Below are 9,990 nucleotides of genomic sequence, written 5' to 3'. Positions count from 1 at the left end.
CTCGTAGACCAGGCTGGTCTTGAACTCACAGAGATCGGCCTGCCTCTGCCTCCCAAGTGCTGGGATTAAAGGCGTGCACCACCACCACCTGGCCAAAGATTTATTTATTATGTTTACAGTGTTCTGCCTGCATGCCAGCAGAGGGCACCAGATCTCATTCAAGGTGGCTGTGAGCCACCATGTGGTTGCTGGGAATTGAACTCAGGACTTCTGGAATAATAGTCAGTGCTCTTAACCGCTGAGCCATCTCGCCAGCCCCTCTTGTTAGTCTTAATAATAAAAACCCAGAGACAGATATTAAGATTAATGCTGAAGATCAGTGAAGCAAAGTGGCTAGCCACTAGAAAGTTCTTACCCCTACCAAGACTCAGTCCAAAAGGGGCAATCCTGTCCTCAGACCACCTCTTCAGACTGCATCTGTCTCCAGCAAACCTCAGACTGCACTGAGTTCCTGTCTCCTCCCACCCTATATTACTCTCTAGTGCTGGGATTAAAGGTATGGGATCCCAAGTGCTGAGATCATTTTTGTCTGAGCTCTGATTCACTTTTAGACTGGAACAATTTCATGTAGTTCAGGGTAGCTTTGAACTAACAGAGATACATCTGCCTCTGTCTCCCAAGTGCTGGGATTAAAAATGTGTACCACCAACACTGCCTGACCTCTATGGCTAACTAGTGTGGCTGCTGGGATTAAAGGTGTATGCCATCACTGCCTGGCCTCTATGGCTAACTAGTGTGGCTAGCTTTGCACTCTGATCTTTAGGCAAGTTTTATTTGTTAGATCATAAACAAAATATTACATTTTCCCTTTTTTGTCTAAAATAAAATGGTATAACTAATATAAGGAAAAACTATATACAAAAAGCACATACAAATAAATACATCAATAAATACAATGCAATTTGTCTATTTGTATTTGAAAACTTCAGAGAAAATCCTCCATTATCTATCCCAACTTTGTGGGTCCAAAAGATTGTATCTAATTTAATTTATATTCTAATTTGCATTAGCAAATTATCTCTTAATGTCTGTCAACCTTATATACTTTACACCCCTTTAGTGCATTTCTTTTTGTAGTCTTGTAAACAAGGAAATCTATAACTATCTGATCTTCAACTCCCTCAGAGACCCGAGAAGGAAATAATATTACTTGAGCAAACAGGAAGTAGGAGGAAGCGAATTCCAAAAAAAAAATGTGAGAAATGACAAAAACAGCTGGCGGCCAGGATAGTCAGCCAAGGTTCTTCTGCAACATTTGGGATCCATCTTTTGCCTACAGGCCTAGCATCTCTGACAGATGTTTCTGTGAAGCAGGATATTCTGAAGGGCTGTCCTACCTTGCCTTGGCAAAGTTCAGCAGTCCTTTCTTTTGTGTCCTGCTTGTCCAATTAAGACAGCATACTGTCAGCAGTTGAGGCAAGGGCACTTTCTTGCCCAGTGTCTTACATTTGCCACAAAGAAAGTAAACTCCATGTGGAGTTTCTTAGACTCCCGTCATCTTCTCTGAAGTAGTTTGGTGCTGCAAGGGGCAGACATGTCCCATTGTCATAAAAAAAAGAAGCTGTGTTATTAAAGCATCTTAAGTTTCACATTCTGTAGTTCTCTGAAGTGTTTGAAGATGACCTATCTACCTAAACTATATCTCTTTTGACCTTGAAAACATACCTAATATGACTACAAATGTAATAGGTGACTAATTACTAACCAGCATTTCCTTATTATCCTAAACAATAATAATAACTTTCAAGAACTAGAAATTTGCACTACATTGTCAATGAGCTGTTTAGGTATAATACCTTGAACTAAAATCATGTGTACATATGTTTTAGCAAAATTAATCTCAATACACGAAATTTGTGGACAATATACAATAGTCTAATTCAATGTAAAATATTTAAAACTAGTAGGTACTTTTTAAATTAGATTCAATAATCCACCTTTTATCTTATCATACCTATATCCTTCCTTTTTTCTTTTCAGAGTAGATTCAATAATCTACCCTTTTATCCTATCTATCCTATCATATCTATATTCCCATTTTTTCTTTTCAAAACAAGAACCCTGACACTAATCTCATTTGTTAAGCTTTTTTCCTGACCATTACCAATAACAACTTGTAACCAACCCCCTGAAAATGACAAATATCCATAACCCAATAAAAGACCAAAAACCACCCAACCCACCTCTTGGGAATGTAGGCATTATGGTTTTAAATTTACTTCCTGCTATCTGGGGGAAATGGCATCTTTGGGGGATGCTGAAAAGAAAAATTTGGGTTAATTGTCAAGTCATGGGAGAGGTAGCTGTATCATTAGTTGTCCAGTCTCTGCATAATGGGATAGCGCAGGCCTGCCTCAAGCCCTGGCTAGAGTAGTATGTGAGGCTGGATCATCTCAGCAAGCCACCTCGAAATTGTTCTGAGCAGTTTGTAGTCCAAAGATGATCTTTAGTTGGTGTTTTTCAGCTTAGTGGTGTTATCATAGTCCTGGTGTAATCATCATTGTGGGATTCCATCATCTTTTTAGAGACTTCAGAGACCACATCAGGTCAGATTATTCCTTTTCTTGGTAATTTTTTCCATGTAGTTCTCCCTTCTTCTTTGGATGTTTATTTGTCCAATGGTTTTAAATTCCTCAAAATGCTTGGTTTTCTTTTCCTGAAAAGACAAAAACAAATCCCTTTCCCAAACCTAACTTTGGGGAGGTTCCTAATCTAATAATTATCAATTTTGTTTTATGGCTTCTCCTGAATTTTTTGTTTTGTCTCCTAAAGCTCTTCTATCATCCAGAGCAGTATGGTTTTTTACAATAGGCATTAGGTTCTTTAATTGCTCTTGGAGTTTCCTCTACAATGACAGGAAACAACTGAGCCAAATTTGGCATGGGGGCCTATAAGAGGACCCTCAGGAGTTTCCCAATGTCAAAGGGTTACCTTGAATGTCCCTTGTTGATTTACATTCATTAGTCCAATGTCTGCCTTTCCACACCTTCTGCATAATCCAGAAGGAAGGGGCATTCTGTTTGGATTATGCTTAGAAAGAATATTGTTTCTAGGAACATCCTGTTTACAATCCCTTTTAAAGTGACCATGTTTGCCACAACTGAAACAGTTGACATTTTAATTTTTCTTCAACCTCTGAAAGTCACCTCTCCTATCCAAGCATCATCATGGTCATGCGATTCAATATTGATTCTACCTCAGATCTTTCCTACAAGGGGGCTGACCTTGCCTTAACAGCCTAACTGCCATTCTGCATTGTGCATTAACATTTTCAAAAGCTAGAGATTCAAGTATTATTTTTCTATCTTGTAAATTTGGCATCATTATATTTACTGCTGAAGTCAATCTTTGCAAGAAATCCATGAAGGCTTCCTTTGGGCCCTGTATAACTTTAGTAAATGACTCAATTTTCTTTCCTACTTCTCCAATTCTGTCCCAAGCATTCAAAGCTGCTGCATAGCATAAAGCCAAGAGGTGGTCACTGTATAGACATTGCCTTTCTATACCAGCATAATCTCCTTCTCCATGAAGTTGATATTGGGAGATATCCATACCTCTAGCTCTACTCCATAGTTCAATGGTCTTAGCCTCTTCTCTGAACCAGGTACTCTATTGTAATTGAGGACCAGGCTCTAAAAGAGCTTTAACCAGGTCTTTCCAGTCTCTAGGGATAATTCTACTACAAGTAGAATGAGTTTAACATCTGCTTCACAAATGGTGAATGCATGCCATATGAGACTATTACTTCCTTGACTCTCCTTAAATCTAACATTGCCACAGGAGTCCATTCAGCTCTTATAATTTGGAAATTCCTGTAAGGCTACTAGATATATCAAGGTTGGCTGTTTGATAACCTTAAACTGTTCCTCTCTAACCTTATAATACAATGCTGAAATTAGTTCTCCTTTAAATCACTCTCTCTGGATTTGAATATCTCTATGATCTGTTTTATTAAGTTTTTCTAAGGCCTGTATCTTGGCACTCATACCAAACAATTTTTGAAAAGCTAGACCAAGAACTATCAAAATTACAAAAAGGATTATCAAGTGATAATTAACATTATGTCAATCCCAGTTAAGTCAATTATCTCATCATTTAATTGTTCCATTTTAAATCAAGCATTACCTAATCATAGAAAGACCTAATTTTCTCTATCATAATTGTGTTTCCTAATTCTTAATGTGGGAAAAAACTCTCTTTAAACTAACTCCTCCCTTTAAAAATTCCCAATTGTCTCACCAAATCTGCTGAAAATGACGATGAAGATGTGAGGTTGACTGATGCTATGTAGAACAGTAAAAACCTGACCGGATTTTAAGGGAGCTACCTAGTTTGGCAGCAGCCTGAAAATGAGGTCCAAGGAAAACCCACCATGAGAGAAGAAAGGAAAACCTGGCCAGCAGGGCAGTAACTCCAGCTGCATGTAGCTCCAGCCTATGCCGGTGGCTGCAAAGCCACAGGCAAACAGCTGTTTTGTGAATTCATACCTCAGAAGTTAGGCACCAGATGTACCATGAATTCTAGATAGTCTTAATAATAAAAACCCAGAGACAGATATTGGGGTTAAAGCTGAAGATCAGAGAAGCAAAGCAGCCAGGCACTAGAGAATTCACACATCTACCAATGTTCAGACCAAAAGGGTGATCCTGTCCTCAGACTGTATATCCAGAATGCATATGTCTCCACCAAATCTCAGACTTACTGAGCTCCTGTCTTCTCCCACCCTATACTCCTCTCTAGTGCTGGGATTAAAGGTATGGGATCCCAAGTGCTGAGATCATCTTCATGTAGTTCAGGGTAGCCTTGAACTAACAGAGACACATCTGCCTCTGTCTCCCAAGTGCTGGGATTAAGTGTATACCATCACTGACTGGCCTCTATGGCTAACTGGTATGGCTAGCTTTGCACTCTGATCTTTAGGCAAGCTTTATTTGTTATATCATAAACAAAATATCACCACACTTTTGAATGTAGTAGTTTTATGAAAATGGCCCCATGATAGAGACTGTTACTATTAGGACCTATGGCCTTGTTGGAGTAACTGTGGTCTTGTTGGAAGAAGTGTGCCCTTGTTGGAGGAAATGTGTCATTGGAGGCAGGCTTGGAGGTCTCAGAAGCTCAAGCCAAGCCTAGTGTGTCTCGAACTCTTCCTGCTGCTTGTAGATTCAAATGTAGAACACGCAGCTCCTTCTTCAGCACCATGTCTGCCTGCAAACCACGCTTCCCACCATAATGAAAAGTGATTAAACCTATGAAACCGTAAGCCAGCCCCAATTTAATGTTGTTTTCCTTTATAGTGTCTCTTCACAGCAATAGAAACACTGAGACAGAAGTTAATTCCAGGGACTAGGGTATTGCTGTGATAGGCCTGACCATGCTTTTGTTTGGAGGAATGTGGACTTTGGGACCTTGGATTAAAAAAGCAGTGGAGCCGGGAGTTGGTGGTGCATGTCTTTAATCCCAGCACTCGGGAGGCAGAGGCAGGTGGATCTCTGTGAGTTCGAGGCCAGCCTGGTCTACAGAGTGAGTGCCAGGATAGGCTCCAAAGCAATATAGAGAAACCCTGTCTAGAAAAACAAAAACAAAACAAAACAAAAAAAAAGCAGTGGAATGCTTTAAGGGTAGTTTAATGGGCCATCCTAGTGGGGAAGAAGGAAGACAGTGGTGTTGTAGATGATTTGAACTGCAGGGGCCTGGCTCAATAGGTTTCAAAGGAGAATCATAGAATGAATTCTAACTAGTTTTAATAATAAAAACCCAGAGTCAGATGTTGGGTTTAATGCTAGAAGATCAGAAGAGCAGCTAGCCACTAGTTCTTACCTCTACCGAATCCTCAGACCAAAGGGGCGATCCTGTCCCTACAAATCCTCAGACTAAATACAATGAGCTCCTGTCTTCTATAATGATGCTGATACATGCAACCAAGGTTAAAGTAAAGTATTAATGGGAGTCAATAGAGGAAATCCCAGTGGGACTGCCTTCCTCTGTGTGATTCGAAGTGGCATGCCTTCTTTTAAGAGTGCATTTCATGCCATGACTAGCGAGATTCCCTAAATAGTATCAAGGGTTTATAACAAATTTGTGGTCCACAGAAGTAGCACATAAGGGCAAACAGTATCAGAAAACTGCCATAGAAGTTGGCAAGCTGCTACTATGTATGCCAAGAAATGAATCTAAGTCTAAGATGCTTCTCAGAGGGGAAATTGCTTGTGTAAGAGAAGATGGAATGGAGGCGCTGTCTTGTTCTTTCTTATGATTGACAGGATATGCAGAAAGAGAGTACAAGTTATATCTGTCCTAAAAAGCCCCTCCTGGGATCCACAATTTGGAAGAACTAGACAGCAAAACCGGAGAAAGTGGGGTAATAGTGATAGTAAAGAAACTGGGGATAAGAAAAGTGGTGTTTTCTTCCCAGTTCCCCAGGCCAAGTAAAACTATGTTAATAAAAGAGGTTTTAATAAAGTTGATTCTGCAGGAACCTCAAGACTAGTGTGGAGCTTTATAGGCTTTGTTAAGTCCCATGGTAGAATGTAATATTCACGGAGTAGAAGTTTTGGCAGACCTGAATGATCTAGAACAGTTTATGAATTGAATCCTTAAGGTGGTAAAGCACTTGAGAAATAAGGAAAGGAGTAAATGTAATGGGTTCTGCCCATGTTACTCCAAGGCAAATGTGGCAATATTTGTAGAGCTGGATTTCCTAGGGAAATTTTTGATTAAAAAACAACAACAACAACAACAAAATCTGTGCTTGAGAGTCTTTTAAAGAAATTAAAGCCTGATGAAAAGCTCACCAAAAGTTTAAAAGGGGTTGAACACAGGGAGTTACATGTCACCCCACTGCACCTTCTATTAGAGGAATAAGATGTTTTGGATCAAGAACCATCCCAACTGATCCTCTGATGTGGCTGCTAAGTTTTTCTTGATGTGAGTGCCATACATTGTAACCAGAGGACTTGTGTTAATTATATCTTCATTGATTGCCTACTAATGTTCAAAATACTTGGGCTTTAATGAATACTGGAACAGAATGGAATTTAATTTATGGGAATCCCCAAAACCATCAGGGTTAATGAGCAACAGTAGGAGAATATGAAAATATAGGGCTACGCAAATAAAGGGACCAAGCTTATCCTAAGGTTGTGAAATTATACCCCTGAAGAGTATATGGTATGTTTGTCTCCACTGAAAGGGAGTAGACTGGTGGGTGGACATATTCCTGGGCACATCCTACATACCAACATTGGAGAGTTTTACATGAGAACACAGAGAGCAAAAGAGACTATGAATGGCTGAACAAAACGGGGACATGTAAAATTTCCTACCCCAAGTAGTATGGTGAATATCTGTGGTGGTTTAAATAAAAATGTCCCCCATAGTCCCAAAAGGAGTAGCACTATTAGGAGGTATATTCTTGCTTTAATGGGTGTGGCCTTGTTGGAGGGTGCATGTCACTGGGTGGTGGGCCTTATGGTTTCAGATGCTCAAGCCAGGCCCAATGGCTCACTTGCTCTTCCTGCTGCCAACTGATCCAGATGGAGAGCTCTTGGCTCCTTCTCCAGTACCATGTCTGCCTGTGCATTATCAAGCTTCCCACAATGACAAACATGGACTAAGCAAGCCCCAATCAAATGTTTTTCTTTCTAAGAGTTGCCGTGGTCATGGTGTCTTTTCACAGCAATAGAAACCCTAACTAAGACAATATAAAACAAGACAGACTGTCTGGAGGCTATGATGAAGTTACAGAAAAAGAATAAATTATTTATGCAGCACACAGCACTCTAAAGATCCCAATGGGGCCTGTAAAGAAGCAAGGTGGGCCCTGGAGAATAATTGTGGGTTATAGGAATTTAAATAAGTCTCACACCCCCATCCATGCCTCTGAGTCTAACATTACTCTTTTGGCTGAATAACTGATGCAGTTGATGTTTTCTCATGCTGTAGTGGACCTTGCTAGTACATTCTTTATTATTTCCTTAGCTGCTGAATCCAAAGACCAATTTTGTAGTCACTGGAAATAGTAATGGAGTATTCTTCCAGAGTATTCTTTCAAGGTTACTTTCATACTCCCACTGTCATGGGATGGTGGCACAGGACCTTGTTTTATTATCCTGTCTGACCCTCTGTGAAAATGTTTCATTATATAGATGACATAATGCTAACCTCTGAGTATTTCACAGGCTTAGAGAATCATCTACGAGTAGCAGTGGCACTGAGTCCTGTGTGCAGGTGCTCCCAGCAGTGCAATTTCTCAAGCAGTGGCTGCTCTCGCCACAATATCAAGACATGTCTCATGCCTGTGTGCATCCAGAGATATCTTTCTCATTTGACTCAGCTACAGAAAATTGGACTGAAATGACTACATTCACGATGGAGAGAGAAAAGGAATAGTTCTATAAACTATTAGTGGCTTAAGCTTTGAAACCACAGAAGAAATTTTGGAGAAACTACTGCAAGCAATAGGGAAAATTCAGAGTGTTATTATGAAGGATCCTGAAACCAAAAGATAAAGAGAAATTAGTTTTATAACTTTCTCATCCATGGCCAACGTTGAGGCTGTCATGGCTACAAGACCTCATTCCATTGATGGGAGGGTAGTTAAGCCACAATGTGCTGTAGCAAGAGTGAAGTCAGGCAAAAGTTGCTACATGACTGTGAAAAGTTGTTTGTTGGTAGAATTAAGATACTAAGGAACACTATCTTAGAGATTACTTTGAAGAATATGGTAAAATTGATACTATTGAAATAATTACTGATAGTCTGGAAAGAAAAGAGGTTTTGACTTTGTTACTTCTGATTACTATGATCCTGTGGATAAAGTTGTATTGCAAAAATATCACACCATCAATAGTCACAATGCAGAAGTTAGAAAGGCATTGTCAAGACAAGAAATGCAGGAGATCCAGAGTGAAGAGCCCCCAGGCACAGAACGTACCCAGACACCAAATTCTCAGCACAAAAGGAAATTTTATTTACATGAGAGGGAACAAGCAGAAGTAGGGGTGAAGTGGGGGCTGCTTCTAGATGGGGCAAAGACAGCAATGGCACATGGCCATTTTAAGGGTTCTAGCTCAGGGAAAGAAAGAAAGGGAATGCTCCCATCTCGAGAGGGTTGGGGTGGCTGTCTCTGATTGGCAAGAAGGAGAATAAGAGATGAGGTGGTGGACTATGCTCATGTAGCTCACTGCTATTTTATGAGGTAGACTGGTGAGTTGAGAGACTGTATCAGGACCAACACAAAGTTATAAGAGTGGAGGAGAAAGAAACATTGGTTTGGGGGATTCTCAAAGTGGCGGTGGCAATTTTGGAGCAGGATCAGGAAGCAACTTTAGGAGGCAAATATCTAACAGATATGGAAGTGGACATGGATTTACGGATGGCTATAATGGGTACTGAGGTAGATCTGGAGGTGGCCATTTTTGGAGGCAGCCCTGGTTATTGGGGAAGAAAAGGAGAATATGGTGGGTGAGGACCCATGTATGGCAATCAGGGTTGGGGCTATAGAGGTGGTTATGACAACTATGAAGGAGGAATTTACATAAGTAGAAATTACAATGATTTTGGAAATCATAACCACCAGCCTTCTAACTATGATACAATGAAGGGTGGAAACTCTGATGGTAGCAGGAACATGGGAAGACAATATGGTGGAGGAGACTATGGTTCCAGAGGAAGTGGAGAAAGTGGGCACTATGGTGGGAGGATGGGAGCCCAGAGGTAAAAGAACAGCTTCAGGGTATCTAAATATGCAGTGACATTGCAGAAAAAACCAGAGCAGATGCAGAAAGCCATTTTGTGAATGGATTGGATTATTTAATAACATTACTTTACTGGGGAAGAAGGATTATAAAAATTCTTTGAGACAGTTTCTTATCTTTCTAATGGTTGCTTCTTTCTAGTGGTCTGCATAAGAGTGTAGAAGCTTTCCTTCTTTGATGTTAATTTTTTAAATTTCAGGTGGCATGTGAAACAGTTTTTAAGATTTTTCTC

At 40.1% G+C, this 9,990-nt stretch overlaps 1 pseudogene; it reads left to right on the top strand.

The window, feature by feature from the left end:
* Positions 1 to 8,370: 8,370 nt before the first annotated feature.
* Positions 8,371 to 9,721, top strand: LOC107979307 (annotated as a pseudogene).
* The last annotated feature ends 269 nt before the right edge of the window (positions 9,722 to 9,990 follow it).

The sequence above is a fragment of the Cricetulus griseus genome, chromosome X (assembly GCF_003668045.3).
Source record: "Cricetulus griseus strain 17A/GY chromosome X, alternate assembly CriGri-PICRH-1.0, whole genome shotgun sequence".
NCBI lineage: Eukaryota > Metazoa > Chordata > Mammalia > Rodentia > Cricetidae > Cricetulus > Cricetulus griseus.
Note: the sequence above shows the minus strand (reverse complement) of the source record. Positions and strands in the feature narration are given on the sequence as shown.